Here is a 20,070-nt window from a genome sequence, read left to right as displayed (position 1 = left end):
GTGCTAGCCCTGTGCCTGGAAGCAAGGCCTCCTAATAGCTTCAGCTGGAGTCAGTCACAGCCCTGGAGGATCAGCACCCAGAGCACTTTTATTTTCGTACTGAAATATGGGCTTAGCTGCCTGACATTAGCCTCAAAAGACTGAAGTGTTTTGCCCCTAGCTGCTTCATGCCACCGCAGCCCTCCACACACCTCTTCCTCTGCGGTGGGCACGAAACAATGAAATACAATCTAACATTCCGCAACACCAGACAGCCAGGGAAATTTCTGCCATTCACCGGCCAGATAATTCAGTCTGCCCTCTCTTCCCCGCAGTGGATTCGCAGCAGGTGTCTGACAAGGAAGCGGTGCCTGCTCTAAAATGATCTGTCTCTGAACCACTGTTCCAAATACAATGCTCAGGAATTACTTCTGCTTTGCAGACCCAGATGCATTTGGCTGGGAACCGGTATTAACTCCATTAAAAATCTACCTTACCTGCATACCACCTACGGCACTTCAACCCTGGCTCCTCTATGCAGGGGTGAATTTCATCAAAAGTGAGCAGAGCTTGACACCCCAAAGGGAGATCATTATTGTCTATCACTCAGATCCCATGGCATGCATCCGATGAAGTGAGCTGTAGCTCAGGAAAGCTTATGATCGAATAAATTGGTTAGTCTCTAAGGTGCCACAAGTACTCCTTTTCTTTTTGCGGATACAGACTAACATGGCTGCTACTCTGAAATCAGATCCCAATAGCGTCCATCTCATAGAATATCAGGGTTGGAAGGAACCTCAGGAGGTCATCTAGTCTAATCCCCCGCTCAAAGTAGGACCAATCCCCAATTTTTGCCCTAGATCCCTAAATGGCCCCCTTAAGGATTGAATTCATAACCCTGGGTTTAGCAGGCCAATGCTCAAACCACTGAGCCATCCCTCCCCGCACATCTCATGTGCTAAACACTTTCAAATCACAGAAGACACAGACCCTGCCCCAGGGAGTTTGCCATCAGAAAAAGATCAGCTGAGTGAGCAGGTTTTGTTGTCATGCTGTTATTTTCCTGAGTACAGTAGAGTAAGAAATTGTGGTATCCATGTCTGAGCATCCTTGAATGGCTGAAAATGTATTTTCTTCTGAGGTTAATTAATAGCACAGGGTAACATTTACACTACTACAGAAGTTCCCTACCTTTTTAATAAGACTGAAAAAATGCCTGCCAGGCTTTATCCCAGGCTGTGGTGCTGGACTCTCCCATCCATAGAAGGGCTGGAAAGTCAGGCCGCCTGATTTAATGGCTCCCTGGGCGAAAAGTAGGTATCCCCAATAGCTTTCTTTTGCAGAGGATAAATAATGAAGGACTTTCAGCTTTCTGGGAAATGAAACTGATGGAAAGGAAATGTTCCTGGTGACCTAATTTAGAGCCCCCAATGGAAACCTTTTTCAGCATGGGCTACCTACAGGGCACTGACCCTTTACTGTTCGGCAGGTCTCTGCAAACAGAGCCTACGGCATTTGCTTTGGTGGAACAAGACGAGAAGCATGCTTGGCATGAAGTTTGCCCTTGGCCTCCAGAACTGAAATTCTCTGGCAGAATTGGCTACCCAGAAACTTAGGGAAATGTTACGCTTTCTTGCCTTTCACATGGCTGCAATTGCAGCCCTTCTGCCAGGGGTGTTGGCAGCATACTTTCTAGGGCTTTTTCTAAACCTTAAATAACCGTGTCTCGAGCCCCCACCCAATAACCTGGGGAAAGCCCCCTCCCTCCGCGCACACATACTCTGTGCAGCCTGGGTAGGTGATTTATTCCCCCCTTGCAAGCACAGGGACCAGGGGGTTTCTAAACCAGAGAACTTTATTGGGGAAAGGAAAGGGAAAGAATAAGGGAAACTTGTGTTAACCTTACAACTTAACAATTTCTACCCCTGCTACCGTAAGCTGCACAAATCACCATCCCCCCCACAGCTACCCTCATGATGAGCCACGAGTGGGTGACGCAGTTAGTCGGTCAGGAAGTCCCAAGGAGAACCTAGGTCCAGACTGTCTCGGGAGCTGCGCTGCTGTGACATTCGGCTTTGATGCTGGATCAGAGAGGCCGCATCAGAGTGCTGAGGCGGATGGAAATAGTAGCGCCAGGTCTGTTCTCCCAGTGACTGAAACAGCTGCTCCATCCGTTCCGCTCTCATGAACGCCACCACTCAGCACCGTTAACTGGCCAAACCGCTGAGTCGCTCTGTCTTTTTGGCTGTAATTGGTCGTTCTCGCCCAGGGGCTGTCAGCGGGTTGGAGTTGCTCCTCTGCTCTGTGTGTAGGACTCACCTGGATCAGGTAGCCTCTTTCCCCTCACAGGATACAGCTGCTCCTGTCACGTCAGCTCTTTTAAAAGGGGATCAATAATATAAGGGTCCCTGTACTCAGGCTTCCCTGCCCAGCAAACTATTCCCTGCAATTGGTCACAATTGTGTCACTGCTTCTTCTAAAATGTGGGTTTGGGCCAGGGCCTCTGCTCGGCTGTGGCAAACAGAAGTGGTTATCAGGGTGACCCAGCAGGGACCATAGAATCATAGAATCACAGAATATCAGGGTTGGAAGGGACCTCAGGAGGTCATCTAGTCCAACCCCCTGCTCAAAAGCAGGACCCATCCCCAATTAAATCATCCCAGCCAGGGCTTTGTCAAGCCTGACCTTAACAAGCCTGACCAGGCAGCTCCCAACGGGACAAGCTCCAAAATATTGGCCCCAAGTGCAAAACTTAGCCAGATTATCCCCCAGTGTTCCCAAATTTCCCACAGCTGGTCTGTAAATGCAGTGAATCCCTGCTCACTCAGCTCCCCTTGCTCCCTAGCAAATAGCTCCCTCCCTTGTCCCTTAGGCCTACACAGTTAAAATGTAAAGCCTGTGGGTTGTCAGCGCCCAGAGTGCAAAACTCAGGAGTCAGGCCCCAAAGAGTCGTGAAACTGGCTTAAAAATTCATGAGATTAAAAATAAACAAATAAAGTGACTGCTGGTTTTTTTGAGCTTTATAAAGATTGCGTTTTCCAACTTTTCTCTGCAGCTGTGAGAGCCAGAGCCAGACGGAAAGGGCTTCTCTCACGGCACAAGACTCCAGGAGCCGGGGCTGTCAGAACCCACCACCACCACAATATTCACAATGAAGCTGGAAAGTCCCTCAAATGAAAGAGAGCCCCGGAGCTGTGATCAGCTTCACCTGTGGCTAGTTACCAGCCTCCCAGATGGTGGGTTTGGGCTGGGGCTGGTGGCTAGGTCAGGGATCCAAGCAGCAAAGTCGTTAGCAGATGGTGCTGCCTGTAAGAGGGTTTTACAGGGCGTCTGGGCTGTTTGCAGTCAGCTGGGGATGAGGCCTAAGAAATAGCTAGACAGGGCTGAGGGGAGACTAGGGCTGGGAAGGGAAGGCCTGGGAGAGGCCCTGTGTCTGGAGTGGGCCCAGCAGAGATCCTCTGCTCAGAGGGAACGGGGGAGCTGGGCCTTGATACAAGGATTCTGTGTCCTGGGTGTGAGGGGTGGATATTATGGTTTGTCCCTGGGGCCGAACCCTCGACTAGCGCTGGAATTAGCCAATCCGAGAGCGAGAGCCTGAAATCTCTGGAGCTGGAAGAGCAGAAACTGAGGCACAGGGCAGCAGGTACCAGGGCGACCGCGTCATGGGATTGAGACGTTAACTGGAAATATTCTAACCCCTCTTGGGGGTGAGGGGAGCCTGGATTTTGTTTCCTATTTGTGAACAAATGGTTTCCACACAAGTAACCAAAAATGGCTGAATTTTGAACTGTGACCCGTGAACAGGGACAGTAAAAGAACTAGCTGAGTGGGGTGTTTGTGTGGATAACAACAATGCCCAGAGTTTCAGTCTGAAAAGAGTAGGAGGTAATAAAACCTCCTGCCTCAGGGATTAAGCCTCTCTTCCGCTTTTAGGGTGAGATCTTCCCGGGGGCACCGTAGTGCTGGGACTAGGGGGGCTGCCGCACCCCCTGGCTTGAAATGGTTTCCGTCACATACAGGCTTTACAGTTTGGTCCAATGGCTCTCAGCTCCCCTACACGGTTCACATTGTTCCAGCCCCCCTGGGGGGCAGGTGGCCTGACCTCTGCCCGTTGTGGGGCTTCTAGAACCTTCCCCAGAAGCAGCTGCTGACTCGAGGGACGTCCAGCCGGGCGATGCCCAACGTCTCTCTCTCGCATTTAACAGGTGGCTCCTGGAGGCAGCCCAGAGACCTGGACCTGGTGACTAGGGGCCCTATTCACAGGTGGGCCACCCTCTGAAAGCCAGGCTCCCAAACAACGCTTGAAGGGCTGCCAGTGGCCCAAGACGCTGCAACAGAGCGTTACGGCGGCGAGAAAGCGAAGCATGAGACGGACTCCCTTTGTGTCCTGCTGTCAGCCCCCTCCGCGTCCTGGCAGAGGTGAGTGCTCCTGGCGTGTTGGACACTTGAGCCTGTGAGTTGCCTTCTTCTCTTCCTCGCACTAATCCCCAAAACCCTCTCAACCCACCCCCCGGCCCTCGTGCAGCCCAGAGCAGGGTGCTCCTTGGGGTATCTGGAGCCTCATGTTTTTATGCCGACTTCAAACCAGTGTGGCAGGCCCGTCTGCCAGCGCTATGTCCCCAGACTCTCGCCTTCGCTCGCTTTTCCCAGCTTGACCATTCGTGGCTTTCATGCTGGGCAGCTCTTGGTATAAGATTTTCATAGACGGTTTTCTCTCCGGCGCCTCTGGAGGCTGGTCTGGGAATGGTCCATTAGCTTTAAATACCCTGGGAGTGACGGCTCATAGTAGCCTAGACTTGTACCGCTTTTTTCCCTCATTAATATGATTAACGTTCCTGTGGGGCTCTGGCTGAGAGCTGGGCCTGCACGCACACACAGGGAGAGAGGAATGCAAGGAGTCCTCTCCCCGTTTTACCGCTAGTGAACTGAGATCCAGAGGAGTAGGGCCTGATCTTCCATCAGCGTACATAATGCCACCTTCTTCCCTTCCAGGGGAGGGTGGGGGAGTCTTTGGGATCTTTTGGGTTTCGCTAGGATACGCTGGGGCGGCTTTTGACGGTAACTTTTGACATAATGGACCCTTTCTACTCTGTCCAAAGAGCCAAGTTGTGTCCAAAAAAGCCAAACTAGACCAGGAAAAAGCCCCACATTTCCGCAGAGATTGCTGTCCAGCTCTACCCCTGTACACTTGGCGGTTTCAGTTCCAGGGGTTGTTCTCTGTCTGCTGGAAGTGTGGCCGGGTCAGTGGCTTACAGAGGAGGAGTTTTTTCCCGTGTACGGCCTCCCGCTCTCTCCAGACTGTGTCATGCCTTCACTTAGGTCCCTTGCGCTGTGGGAGTCAGTGCGTTTAATCTAATTAATCATAGGCTGGAGGGCAGCAGGAGAGGAGACGTGTTGGCTCTCCAGGACTTGTGGTTAATATTTTGACCTATGTAATGAGCATATGACACACACTCTTCCCTGGGGATGCTCGGGGGCTGGGGGGAGAGATTAATCTCTCTTCAGTGAGAAGTTACACAGAGAGGTAATACGACGCCAATGTCTCCGTTTCCCTTGCTTGCCACTAGCTCCAGCCACTTGTGCCATGGCTGATTTTTTCCAGCTTCCAACTGGCACCCAGTTCCGACCTCTCTCTGCAGTTTGCGTCAGTAAATCTGATGGGGCAAGGGAGGGCTGGGGGGAAATCCACGTAGGAGGTGCACAGGAGTATCCCTTCCCTGTAAGCAATGCCATGAGATTGCAATAAGTGGGTTTCCTGTTGCAGGCTGGGAAAGTGGAAAAGACAGTTGGGGTCTCTAGGCTGTACAGTAAGTCTGTTAATAAACAATGTGTAAAGTAAGCTCATCAAGAACCAAACCAAACCAAACCTGCCGGGGCTCTGTGATGCTTCTCAGTCGCTTTAGCTGGTCAGAGAGGCTCGGGGGAGAGAGATTCTCTGTGTTTGAGACTTTCTGATTTTTTTTTTCCCCCCTCCAAATTGCTTTGAGACTAGACAGTGGGATCATCCCTTCAAAAGGGTGTCTCAGGAATTATGTACTGTGATTGGTGTTTGAAACCAAGGATCAGTCAGGAGCTGCTTAATTCTTAGCAGCAGCTAATCACCTTCCAGAGAATTTTTTTTTTTTAATTTGAAATCAGCCAAATTAAATTTGAGGATTGAATGGGGCTATTACGTTGTGCACTGTGGTTATCCTCTTAAAGGCTTAGCACGGGGGATGCGCAGGCCAATTAAGTCAAGCAGCGTGTGGCACAGTCATACTGCCACACTGGTCAGACCAATGGTCCGTCTATCCTGGCAGTGGCCAGTATCAGAGCTTCAGGGGGAGTGTACAAAACAGGGTGATTTTGGAGAGATCCACCCTGTCTTCCCCTCCTGGCTTCTGGCAGTCAGACGTTTAGGGTCGCCTTGAGCATGAGCTTACATCCCTTCGGTAATAGCCTTTGGTAGACCCGTCCTCCACAAACTTAATCTAGTTCTGGTTTTGAATCCAGCATCACCAGGGTACATTTAGCCCAGCTCTGATGTCCTGCGGCTGTTCCTGTTCCTATGTGGTGTGTGCATGCTATGGTGCTTCCTATGAGCTTGATTCAAATTAAATGCTTTTCTAGAAGTTACTAAAGTTAGACACCTTTAAATCACTTGGATGCAAGTTATCTGCAGGTCCAGATAACTTGCATTAAAGAGTTTTAAAAGAGCTGGCTGAGGAGCCTGCTGGATAATTAGTGTTGATTTTCAATAAGTCTTGGAGCATTGGGGAAGTTCCAGAAGACTGGAAGAAAGCTAATGTTGTGCCAGTTTTTAAAAAGGGTAAAGGGGATGACCTGGGTAATTATAGGCCTGCTAGCCTGACACTGATCCCAGGCAAGAGAAGGGAGTGGCTGATACAGGACTCTATTAATAAAGAATTAAAGGGGGGGGAGTGTAATGTGATTAATGCAAATGTGGGTTTATGGAAAATAGATCCTGTCAAACTGACTAGATACCTTTTTAAAAAAATCAGATTACAAATGATAAAGGTAATGGTTTTGATGTAATATCCTTTTGCCTTCTGAAGGCGTTTGACTTGATACCACATGACATATTGATTTAATTCCCCCACTCCCGAACGATATAAAATTAACCTGGGACGCATTAAGTGGATTAAAAACTGGCTAACTGATAGGTCTCAAAATGCAACTGTAAATAGGGAATCACCATCAGGCAGGACTGTTTCCAGTGGGGTCTCTCAGAGATCGGTTCTTGTCCTATGCTATTTAACATTTTTATCTATGGTTTGGAAGAAAAACCATAAAATCATCACTGATAAAGTTTGCAGATGACCCAAAAATTGGGAGAGTAGGAAATAATGAAGGGAACAGGTCACTGATTCAGAGCAATCTGGATCGCTTGGTACACTGGGCACAAGCAAACAAGATGTGTTTTATTATGACTAAATGTAAATGAGTACATCTCGGAACAGAGAATGTTGGCTATACTTACATGGTGTGGCATTTTGTCCTGGGAAGCACTGACTCTTAAAAAAATTGGGGATCGTGGTGGATAATCAGCTGAACATGAGTTCCCAGAGCAACACTGTGGACTAAAGAGCTAATGCCATGCTGTGAGAGACTGACAGTCCAACCAAGCGAAGAAGACATCTTCCTTAAAAGGAAAAGTCTTTGCTCTGGTCACTGTTCCCAAGGGGGCTTTTAAATACCATTTGTCGCTGAACTCTTCCTGAAGCAGTGTGGTCCATAATTCATAATGGGGACATGTCAGCAGCTCGTAGCTCCGCTTTGCGCACACTTCCCTTCCAAGTCTGTCTCGTTAGCACATGTCTAATGAGGAGGAGGAAAACGAAAATGGGCAAATCAGTCTAGTTTGTATCTGCTCAATGAAGAGTCACAGATGGAAGGGGAGAGATGACACACGGTATCTGTGAAAATCAGTCTGACCTTTATCCATGCCACTGCTGTATGCGTGTGTCTCTCTCTCCCCCCGCCCCCGCCCCCTTCGCTTTTGTTCTGTTTCATTTAAATTCATGTTCTCAGGGTTTTTGATACATAAAAGAGAACAGAAATGTCTGAGCAGCTGTCTGGACGTACAAGGTGTTTAAAAGTCCCAAGCGCCTTTGTGTTTAGCTTCCTACGGGTGAAATTCACCCCTGTGCAAAGGCTCTTCACAAGATGAGCTGGAGGGCTTGTCTAAACAAACAAGTTGCACTAGCTGAATTTAGCGTGACTTTTTGCTTTTTTTAAATGACTTAGTTAAGCTGATGTAAACCCCTGTGTGGACATTTATATTGTTTTAAACGTGGATTTACATTGGTTCAACTGACGCCTGTACATAAGCCAGATTTCAAACCAATGAACGCCAAAACAAAGTTGCACCAGTTTAATTACATTGGTTTAAAGTAACACTTTAGTTAAACCACCTAACTTTCAGCGTAGACCATGTCTTGGTCATTCCATATAGGTGTCCAGATCATGCCACAAGCATCACTGCTCCTGATAACCTTTCCTGACAGTCTGTCTACTGAAGGGGCTATGGAGATGTGTAGACTGAGGTTTGGCTGTCCCAGTTCCCCTTGAAATGAAAGGGGAAACTGGAATCAGACATGCAAAAAACCCCTATGAGACTCTGGGAACCTGGGGTATAATGTCCTCCTAGTCTTCATCTTAACCATTTCCTCTGTGCAAAGAACTGGAAGGTTCAGAAAACCTTGCCCAAAATTTTTTAAACCCAAGGGCCTAAAGTTAGGTTCCTACATATCCATGCCCCAACTTTCAAATATGCCCAGCAACTGCAGCTGTCCTTGACATCCGTTGGATTTTACACTGTTGCCAGCCCTTGTGAGAGTTGAAGGGTTTTCTTAAAGCTGCAGTTCCTGCAGCCTGGGGATTATGGGAGAATCTTACTCTTCGGGGTTTTTCAGAATGAAAGCCACGCCTCTAGCACTTGTGTTTCTGGAAAAAGCTGGAAAATGTGACTTCTAATGGCTGCTACGGCAGAAGGGGATAAAACCGTCCCAACAAATAATCCCAAACTTTTTCTCATCATTCCCTTATTCAAAACTAGTCTGGTGCCTTCGTTGTTTTGGGGCACTGACTCATGGCTTTTGAACACGTGAATTTGTGAGTGCTTTCCATTGTAGAAGAATTGGGCCACTTCTGTGTAAAGGCCTAAGTGTGGATTCAGGAAGAACTTCACTGCTTAGGTACCCAGGTTTGAAAATGTTTGCCCTTATGTATCTGTGCATGGCATGGGCAGGATGCAAAAGCAAAGGGGTTGGTTAGGGATGGAGTTTTACAGTGTACCATTGACGTATTTCTCTCTTTTTGTGTGTGTGCCTGGTTTAATGTAATAGAAGGGAGGTTGGAGTTGTCCTCTAACTCCATTTAAACACTTCTATCTCTGCTTGTACATGGCTTGCATACAAATTCCCTCCTCTATGCCTGATAATCAGTCATTTTGTGATGAATGTCCAAATAGATCCATCATTTTTGCGCTGCTCCCTCTCGGGAGACTTTCCCTTTCTTTCTTTATCAGTTTCTGTTCCCTTCAGGATATGTTCTTGGTTTTCTTTTCCCCTCCAAGCCCAGCAGTTCCCAGGCGATAGCAGCAAAAGGCCACTCGAGCCCCGGAAGCACCAGGAAATAATTAGATTGGGTACACGAGAAGGGTCTTGTGTAGAGGAATGGCTGTTCATTCATGCCATTTGCCACTCTCTAATTGGGGCGTAGCTGCCAGTGACAGCTCTCATCTCCTGTCACTGACAGAATGAGACCTTCTGGCTATGAAACAGAGTAAGCCTATTCCTTGGGACAGAAGGGTTTCCCTTGACGTGGTGCTTCAGTAAGGAAGGATTCAACCTCTTTCCTTCTAGGCCAGCCTTAATGCTGTGTCATGCCACCCAATAGAATAACTTGGGTCTCTCTCATCCAGGAGCTGAAAGAAACAGCACACTTGGAATCAGATTGGTCCTGGGGAGAGACAGGGGACTGCCGCTAAAGCGTTCCGTAGGCCTGGTAGGACTTATGTCCTGCTTCAGCCCTCTGGGCTGGTCCCACTTCCCAGGCATGAATTTCGAACTCAAGTGCCCCTGAGTCACAAGTGTCCCGCACTCCTGCTGCTGGCTTACAGTGCACAATGAGCTGTGGGTTTTGGGGGGTGAGAGCACGGCTATATCCTATGCATGAATGTGAGGGGCCGCACGGCCGTTCTAGGGTGTTGTGCTGATCACCAACACGCAAGCTTCCCCCTCCTAGGTGAAAGAGAAACTTTAGCACAGGGTTACAAAGATGCAAAGGAAGTCTTGTGGCCTTGGGAGATCTGGGGTCAATTCCTAGTTCTCCCCGCATACGTTTGCCCTGCATTGTAAACTGGGTCTGAGAGAGCCAGGCTTGTTTCCAAGTCCACACTCGAGTATCCACATTGCATTGTAAACCTGGGTTTGCAATGACTGGACCTGGATCTCCTATTGCATCCATACTGCTCTTATGCAGACCTTTGGACTCGCATCTGTGGCTTTAGTTGGGTCCACACTGCAAAATTACAGGGTTTGGACCCGAGTCACAGTGGGATTCATGTTCTGACCTCCCCACCCCACTTCGCAAGGTCCTAGGACCCAGGTCCTGAGTGTTTGCTCACCTGAGTCAGACTGATTTGTGTGTGGACAGAAGGGGAGCTTGGGCTCAAAGCACAGTGTAGATGTATCCTCTGTGATCTGGGGCAAGTCACTTCCCTGTGTTTAACTAAGTTCTCCAGCTGTGAAATGGGGATAATGAGTTGGGAGTATCGAGAACTAACTCACTAATGTGCACAGGCTGATCAGCTCTTGGAGTGATGGGGGCAGATATTATCCCAGTAGCACCTGGAGGCCTCCGCTGTGATCAGGGCCCCATCTTGCTGCAGGCTGCACAGACGTACAGCAAGAGAGAGTCCTGGCCGCAAAGAGCTTATGGGATGGTTGCTCTCCTGGCTGAAACACTGACTGAACTGGCTGCAGCTTGGACTAAAGGGCCAGGACTCCCTAACTGGGGCTGGAACAGTCTCGTCTCCTCTGCAGATCTGGCACAGAAGGAAATACACTGGGGTATCTGTCTGTCTGTGAGTGTGCCAATCAACAACCCATGCAGAGCAGGAGAATGGAAGGTTTATTATCCTGAGCCCTGGAGTGACTCTTTCAAGGTCACAAAGGGAATCTGGGAACTGAGCCCGGATTCCTTGTGTCCCAGTCCTAATGCGTAACTCACCCCCAACCTGGCAGAGAGAAATATGTAGGTAAGGACACTAGACACAAAGTGGGTGACTGCATGACAGAAGTAGCTAGGAGTCTGTGGAAATGCAGCTATGCAATAGCTGGGTTTTCTGTACCGTATCACAAGAGGTAGTCATAGCAATATCACATGCCCTGGGATGCCCACCACACTCTGCCTGTCCATCCCATGGTGCCGCGAGCTGATCGATGCACTGCTGTTTGTTCCGAGGAAGGCTCGCGTGGACACAGTCGATCAGTCACAGCCTCAAACAGCCCAGACAGGGGTTGCAAAAGCTTTTTGAAAAGACTTTAAAAACTCCATTCCCCAAGGACAGTCTGCTGGGTCCTAAAAGACAGAGGAAGTCTTGGGGCTTATTGTGTTGAAATCAATGCGGGTTAAGCACCTGTCCTGCATAGGGAATTTTGAATGATCCACTAGTTGTCTATAGGTACCTGAATGCCTTTGAAAATCTGTCCCCTGGCGTAGAGACACCGTTAGCATCTGCGGAAGGAGGCAACATACGCTAGCAGATGGAGCTCAGGTCTGGGGATCAAGAGACCCAGATTCTATTCCAAGCTCTGCCACCGATCTTGGATCTCTCCCATCCTTCGTCTTGTCTCTATCAGCTGTGCGGCCTCCTGCACAATGGAGCACGGGTCTCAGGAGGAGATTTTAGGTGCTAACTGTCATGCAAATATTAAATAATAGCTTCCCTTCAGTTTAGCTGCACTGCTTTGAATATCATGAAACCATCCAAATGATACTCCCTTGTAAAAGAGGACAGATTGGAGCTAGGGCACGATTTTGTTGGAAGGAAATGCCATGGCGGGATCTGAACGAGTCATTAGTCTAAGTGACACTCCCACGTAAAAAGTGCCTTCAAACTACCATAAACTTTATGGGTGGGATCATCAAAAACACTCAGTACTGCTCTAAGTAGTATTAGGAATACACAGTAGCACCTGGAAAGGAGGACTTGTGGCACCTTAGAGACTAACCAACTAACCAGTATGCATCCGATGAAGTGAGCTGTAGCTCACGAAAGCTCGTGCTCAAATAAATGGGTTAGTCTCTAAGGTGCCACAAATCCTCCTTGACTTTTTGCGGATACAGACTAACACGGCTGTTACTACAGGTGCTACTGTTTCAGAGTAACTTGCATACAGGCCCTATTATACTAAAGTCCCAGCCCTGATGAGCTTGCGGTCTAATTAGACTTGCAGCTGATGGGAAGGGGGACAGGGTTAGGCACCAAACACCCACTGAAAGGTCAAAGTTCCCACTGACTTCAGCGGGAGCAAAGTTAGGCCACTGCTGAGCACTACTGACGATTCCATCCAACCCTTTCAAACCCCTCCTTGCCTTCTCCAAGGCCAGGTCTACTCCAGAAAGGTTTGCCGAGAGAATGATGCCAATAGATCTATACCAGCAAGCCCTCTTGCTGGTAGTTTGTACCAGTTCCCCAGGCAAAATAAGCTAGGCTGGCCAAAGCGCTCTCTTGCTGGTATAACTGTGGGCTTATATGAAAATGCTGGGGGTGGGAGAGGAACAAAATAAAAGATATTGGACCCCTAAGTGACACTGCTGTACTGGCTAGAGTTTGGAGGGTTGTAGACCTTGTCTAATAAACACTCTCCACTGTTGCTGATTACTCTTCTCAGCATTGGTGAAGAGGTGAGGAAGAGGTCAGGAAGTACGTTTGTCAGTAAACTTCAATGTTTATTCATCTGGAGCAAGGAAACACTAATTTAACCCCCGCCCCGCAAAAAAAAAAAGTTTGAAGGACATCAGAAAGGAAAATAAGCACCAGTTCTTCTGTTTCCATAAAGCCCTTGCAAGAGGCAAGGGATAAAGCTGGTTTTTGAAACCCCGAGAACTCAAAACCTTATGGCTAAAATAATCTTCAAAGCAAATCTGCAGTGACCAAGCCATCAGTCTCTTTAATAGTTTGCAATTTTAAGCCGTTTTCCCCCCAAGACTTTAAAACTATTCCAGTCCCTACAGAGAGTTGCTCCCATCGATGTTCAAAGCCAGATTTGCTTAAACTTAGAAGAACCCACGTTACCACATCTCAGTGCTTCTTAAACAAGACCACTTGTGAGTTCTAAAATATGTAACCTGAGTTGCTGTTCCCAGCTGTGTTTCAATGTCCTCTTCTGAGCAAAGCTAAAAAACAAGATGTCGTTCACGCAGAGCTGCAGAGGGGCTGTATTTCACCCAGGTGTAGGGGACCAGCACGAACTTACACGCCATTTAAGACCCACTGGAATCAGAAAGCTAAACTTTCAAAAAAGCTCAGCGGCAGATTGTCAAGTGCTCAGCACCCAATTGCCAATTTTGCCCATCCTAGGCCCTGTGGAATTTAAGAGGTGCCCACATGCTTTGTGCTAGCTCCCATCTAAAGCTGCCACGAACTTCTATTTGCTGGTCAGAATGTGGGGAGATTAACACCAGGGCCTCTGACAGTTTTATGTTTGGTGCCAGGGCTGTTTTTTCTTTTTTAGTGCTGAGACTCTAGCCTGGTCTTTCAAATTGATTGTGAGGCACCTGGGTGTGGCCTCCATCGTAGAACACACCAGTTTTAATGCACAGGTACGAGAAGCAAGTGAACTCAATCGGGGGTGGGGTGGGGGGGCTGATGCCTCCAGAAAAGCTGGCAGCTAGTCCTGAAGGGAACTGAGAAAGTAAACAATGCAAACGTGATTTGATCTTAATATTGCATCTTGGCTTTTCTCCCCTCATACAGATCTGTATGTGCATTGCCTAGGGTCCCCTTGCAGTACTTTTGATTCTGGGGGAGAGGGGGGGAAAAAGAACAACCTCTACAGATTTGTAGAATATATCGCTCAGACCTAAATAGGTCATGTACGACTTGGCTAGAAATTTCCAATTCAGGGAATTATGCCCATGTACAGAGCCCGCTCACCTCTGCCGAAATGGCATTCTTAAATGAGTATTTCTGTTCCTTGCAGCTGGGCCGGGAGACAGAAGTGATTTGATTCCCCTGAAATGTTAATTTCACAGCATGGCACCTGCACAGTTTATAACGCAGAACACTAATAACAGTGATGAAACCTGGGCTGAAATTCTGAGCCTTGGAAGTCCTGCCAATAAACCAGAGTCTGAAGCACAAAAGCTTCCTTTCTTTCTTTCTTCCTTCTTTCTTTTCTTTTTTGAATTTCTCAAAATTATTTCTGCTTTGTAGATAATTGCATTCTGCTGTCCTCAATTCCTCTGGCAGTTTCGATAGGACACGCTGAATTCTTTGTTGCTTCCTGTCCAAAGGTCTCCACCCACCCCAGAAATGCAGCCCCCTCTGATCTTTGCATATAATAGATGCATATGTTCCAAGGCGAGGAGGGATCATGATGATCCTCCAGTCTGACCTCCTGTATAACCTAGAGAATTTCACCCAGTGATTTCTGTATCCAGCCCAACAACTACTGGTTGAACTGCAAGTTTCTCTGGCATTTCCTGGAGCGCTATTGCAGCAGAGCGCCTGGTTCCACAATCACTGTCCTCTCTGCGTGTTTCCCCTGGCGTTAGCCTCCCACTGTTGAGGTTCGGCTAATGTTGGGTTCCTCCCAGCAAGGGTGCTAAGCACCCTCTAGCCCTGATCCAGCCAAGCACCTCAGCACACACTGTACTTCCAAGCACATGCCTATGTGCTGTTCAGTAGCCAGCCCCCGGGGCTAGGGGCCTCAGTGCTTCCACACTACAGAGCTTCTGCTTCAGTACTTTCCACCTGGCACAGAGACTGGCCCTACAGGCAAATCCCAGTTTAGACCACCTGTAAGTTTGCCTGGGACTGGTCCCATTTGGGTCCTTGCTCCAAAGCCCTTGAAGTCAAAGGAAAGGCTCCTGCTGATTTCAATGGGTCAGGTGCTTGGCACAAGAGCTGGGTAAATAATGGAGTATTTGGCTCATTGGCAGCTGTGAAAAAATGGGAAGAAGCTTTTGTTTGGAATTGAACAAGATGTTTCAATTTTGAGTTTTTAAAAAAAAATCCTAGTACTGTAAACTGCAAAACAAAAAGTCCTTTCAAATCCAAACACTTTGGAAATGTCAAAATGAAATGTTTGGGGGCTTTTTGTGTTTTTACTGAAGCAATTCAGTGAAATCTACATGAATTAGAGAAGTGTTTTAGTGTCACTGAATCTGCTATGGGGTGGGGGGGAAATGTTTCAGTCAAAAAAATGTTTTGCCCCGCTCTGCTTAGCACGGTGGCGGGCGCAATCCCGGGAGTGCGGCATTATGGCCACATCTGCACGCTGCAAACCGAAGGGCAGGCTACATGCGCCTGTTTGCCAGCTCCATGCCATGCAATTAACCCATGATCTGCTGAAGTTGGTAAGGATGCCGTTACTCAGGGTACGGCGACGCTGTAACCAAGGGGTGTGATTGCAGCTCGTGTGAACTTATTTGAGCTAGCTTTAGTCTAGTTAGTACGGGTGTGACTGGAGCTCATTCAGACCTAGTGTAGACGTACCCTCGGCAGGGACTGACTCAATGGTGGTTTATGCCCTGTGAGCTCCTGCTTTGCTTCCTCTGTTCTCAGTTTGTGTCCCTTTGTGATACGGCTGTAGAGTCCAGAGCTCAGCGCCAGATGGATCCTCTCCGCATCCGAGGGCCCTGGGAGTCAATCTTTCATCACAATCGTGTACCTGGCATGGGCCTGGGGAGGAGAAAAATGGGCTCATTAAACGCGACCAGGCATGGCTGCACTTGGGAGGTGCACAGGTTTGTGGCTGGCCTATTAGGTCTAATGCCGTTGGTGCAGATGATGCTTCCATTGCTTCGTGTGCTGCTGGAGGGCGATGCACTGACCCTACGGGGTCCGGGGGGCGGGGTAACAGGCTGGAGAAGGCAGGGGAGTCTTTTATCTGAACTCTGGCTGCATGGCAAGGTATGTGGTTACTTTAGAAAAGACACAGCCATGCCAGGGGGTGCCTTGCAAGATGCACGGCTTCTGGCCACCACTTCTTTCTGCTACCACCTCTCCGGTTCTTAGCTTAAAGCCCAGCAGAAAGGCTGCTGGCAGTACGTCGGAGCACCTGAGAGGCCAGGAAAGGGCAGTCGTCTTGTGAAGGCTGCGCCTAGCGGGAGCTCTCCCAGAGTGGCGGCATCGTGGGAACATCTGCCTCTTCATGCCCTTAATTCTGCTTCGTGGGAAAAACATGGGGATTGGAAGAGAAGGCAACTTGCTGCCGCTCGGAACAAGCAGCAAGTTCAGGCCAGGGTAAACAAGCTTCACATCTCGGCGCTCCAGTTAAGCCTGGATAAACAAGCTTTGGAGCTGAAATCTGAGGCTGACCTTGAGCTCCATGAAACCCAAAGGAACGGGCTGAACTTTAGAAGCAAATTCTTCCCGGCTGGGAGGGATGAGAGGAAGGAACCTCATTAGGTTCCCTGGGTCTCTGGCTACAGAGAGTATCCAACACTCCAGGTCCGCGCATTAAAACAGTTAATCCATTTTTATTCCCCCCCCCCCCGCAGCAGACACCATAATACCATGTGTCTGCTACAAAGGGGATTATCCACTCCACAATGTGTTCCAATTATCGGCAGGCTTGTCAAAGCAGAGCCAGCGGCAGGGAGAATAATGCTCAGACGTTAGCGAAAGGGGGAGCGGGAGGCTGAATCTGAATCGCCTCCAAACCGCCGTGCCAGCGTCCTGTGTCGGTGCTTCTCTTGCCCTGGCTGGGAAGTTGCCTGGTTAGAGCTATTGAAAGGGCAGGTGGGGGCAGCCTCTGAATGATCACCACGGGGCAGGCTCCTGTTGCAGTGTTCTCTGGCCACCACGGGCCGGCAAGGTGCAGGCCGTGGACTCCAGCTTGCAGCATCAGGCCAGTGCCTTTTGTTTGTTCATTCGCCCTTCCAATAAAAAGGATGCACTTCAGACTTTGCTTCAGTGTCCCTCCTGCACGCACATTTAGAAATAGGCTCCTTCAGGCTCTATCGCCCCCCTTCCCCCAAGGATTGACCTCCGTCGTAGACCAGCCGTCGAAACTGCCTGTCTGAGTACTAGGGTTTAGGGGTGGCGGTGCCCGGCGTGTGTGCGGAGCTTTCTGAATCCTTGAGAAGGGTGTTACCTGCTTCACGCAACTTGTAGGCTGAAGAGAGAAGTAAACAGAGCTCAGGACTCCGGGGATGCTGGGAATCCAGGCTCCTGGGTTCTGCTCTCCACTCTGGGAGAGGAGTGGGGTCTGAATGACTGAAGAAGTTGAGGATGGGGGGGAGGAACTGGGCATCTTTTCAGTGCTTAATTTGTAATGGAAGAAGTACTGGGGCTCAAGCAAGTAGGTGCCGGGGCTCAAGCAAGTTTTTATTTTCATAACTGATGTGGCTGGTCCAGAGGTGCCGGGGTTCTGAACTGCTAGCCAGAGGTGCCGGGGCTCAACCCCGGGCCTGGCAAGCTCGGGAACAAATTAAGCACCGCCTCTGTTCCTAGCTCTGGGAGGGATGTGTGTTCTTCTGATTTGATCGACGATTGCAGGAAGGCTAACCAGGCCCAGGGATTTGGGTGGATGTAGAACCGCAGCAATCGCTATGTGGAACTCCCTGGTCTCTGCTGAGCAGGAGCCCGAGCGAAGGTCGGGTCTACACCAGTAACTTGCTGGCACGGCCATGTCGTTGAGGCGGGTGCCTCCCTCCCCCAGAATATTTTACACTGGCAGAAGCCCCAGTGCAAACACAGTTATACCATCAAGAAAGTGCTTTTGCCAGGGTAGCTTATTTTTTCCAGGGAATTGGTATAAACTGTGTCTCCACTAGGAGGGTTTGCTGGTATAATTAGCCCAGCCCAGCTACGCTGGCATGCCTCTTCTATTGGAGACCTGGTCTAAGATGACCGTTGTTGTCTTTTCTGGTCTTGAAACCTATGAACTTCTGTCCTCTACTTGTTCCATGTCTCCTAGGTGAAGAGTTTTAGAGCACGTGCTTGCTTCTTGGAGGATTTGAATTTGTAGCTAAAAAGTTTTGCTATAGTTCTGAGCAGAAACATCCTCATTCAAGCCGTCCTCGGTTTAAATGGCGCCCATGGTGCCGTGGAGCTGGGCCCGTGCTCAGAAGGGGCCCTGGCCTGCTCCATTTGCACTATGCCCCGAGACCCTGCCAGTCCACTGGCCACCACTTGCTTCTCTCGGCCTGACCGCCAGCCGGCCATGGGCTCCTCTTCACCCCCTGGCCCCACCTGCCGGGTCCTCTCTGCCCCCTGGCCGGACCCCAGGGCACCTCCGGCTCTGGGCAGACCCTGCTTCCCACCACATGTGGGGCCCTGCCTGTCTCCCCGGAGCCGAGCCGCCTGGGACTGGTGCAGAAGCCTGGCCGGTCTCAGCCGGTTGGGGGGGGAAATTGTGGGTGGCTTGGCTGGGGCCCCCCCAGGCAAGTGGGTCCTGAGGGAGCCTGGCCGAGGCAGGTCCTGGCCTGGCTGATTGCACCACTCCCAAGGGGCTGGAGCAATTCCCCACCCCGGGACCAGCCCTGGCTGCGTTGCCAGCTCAGCCCAGCAGACACAGTCACCTCCCAGCAGGGGCAACAGTGGGGGGGGGGTCAAACCTGAAGCCCTGCAGCCAGCGTCCAAAGCCCCAGGGCCGTGGGATGGGGACGGAGCCTGCTGTCCTGCCACCCCAGGGGTGATGCCCAAAGCCGGAGCTTCACCACCCCTGGGAAGGTGGGGAGCTCACCAGCTGCTTGCTCCTCCAGCATTGTCCCCAGCTGTCTCCAGAGGGGGGCAGGGTCCAACCCCTGCCTGCAGCCCCAGCAGCCAACACCAAGGCGGTGCATCCAGGAGCTACAGGGAGGGGAAAGGCTGCTGCTTTGCCTTCCCAGCCTCATCACAGCAAGTCCGTGGAGGGCTCTGAAAACAGGTACATCTAGATTGGGGGGCCTTGCCTACACAGGGAAAGGTGCACTGGTTTAGCTTAAATTTGGCTTTTAAATTGGCTTTGTCACACAAGGACAAACCTCCGTGTGGACGATGTGAGATAGGTTTAGCTTAAGCATTTTCCCAGTCGCACCTGAGATTAAACTGATGCCACCTCCCTGTGCAGCTGAGGCCTCCGCTAAAAGGCAAGTGCTGAGATTGCTTTCCCAGCACCTTCTCCCGGGGACATTGCAAACATGTACTGTAGCCTGTCAGGTGATGAGCCTCACACCTTTTTATCCTAGTCATGACAAACCCAGGGAGGGCAATTTTGAAGAGGAAGCTGAAATAAATGGGGATCCAATGGGACTGTTTGGGGAATGGCGATGGATGGGTTCAGCCTTCATTTGCAAAATCTCTGCAGTAATTAGCACATAAAGCAACACCTTCCTCTGTCCACCCCGAGCAAAAGGGGGTTTGCTCCCCATAAGCTGAGGCAGAGAGGAAAGTTCCTGAACTGCTCATAGCAAACATTTAGCACATTTCCAGCCGCTGCGTCTTTATCTCATTTTCTTCTTTCTGTTTTTGTTTGTTGAGGCCTCACTAAGCCCATTAGCCTCTAATAAAAACCAATTTCATGTTTAGGAACAATTAAAGTGCAGTCATTTGAAAGGTCAAGTAGGATGGGACACTGTGCCTGGCACATATTAAAAATGAGTTAATTGCAGGTATAAGGGCAGACTTTTCCCAGGCAGTGGGGCTCTCTGGGGTGCTGTTCCACTCAGAGTGAACAAACACTGTTACGTTTTGCTTCTCCCTTGGTGCATATGTGAACGCTGGGAGAATGCTGAGGTCCTGAGCGCTGATTTATCGGCAGGAATCCATCCCCCTAAGAATGGTATTAAAATGATAAATGGATTCCGAGCTGGCAGAGAGACCCACACCAAGGAAGCAGCTTACAGCAAGGCAGAATTCTCTCTCTAGGC

General features: G+C 49.6%; 1 protein-coding gene across 1 annotated transcript in view; it reads left to right on the top strand.

Annotated features, from left to right (window-relative positions):
* Positions 1-20,070, top strand: part of LOC311511903 (uncharacterized protein) — a gene marked incomplete at its 5' end in the record, with an annotated part of 199,195 nt that overhangs the window by 76,707 nt on the left and 102,418 nt on the right. The gene's annotated exons all lie outside the window — the stretch shown is intronic.

The sequence above is a fragment of the Lepidochelys olivacea genome (genome assembly GCF_965140295.1).
Source record: "Lepidochelys olivacea isolate rLepOli2 genome assembly, chromosome: 23".
Classification (NCBI taxonomy): Eukaryota; Metazoa; Chordata; order Testudines; family Cheloniidae; genus Lepidochelys; species Lepidochelys olivacea.
Note: the sequence above shows the minus strand (reverse complement) of the source record. Positions and strands in the feature narration are given on the sequence as shown.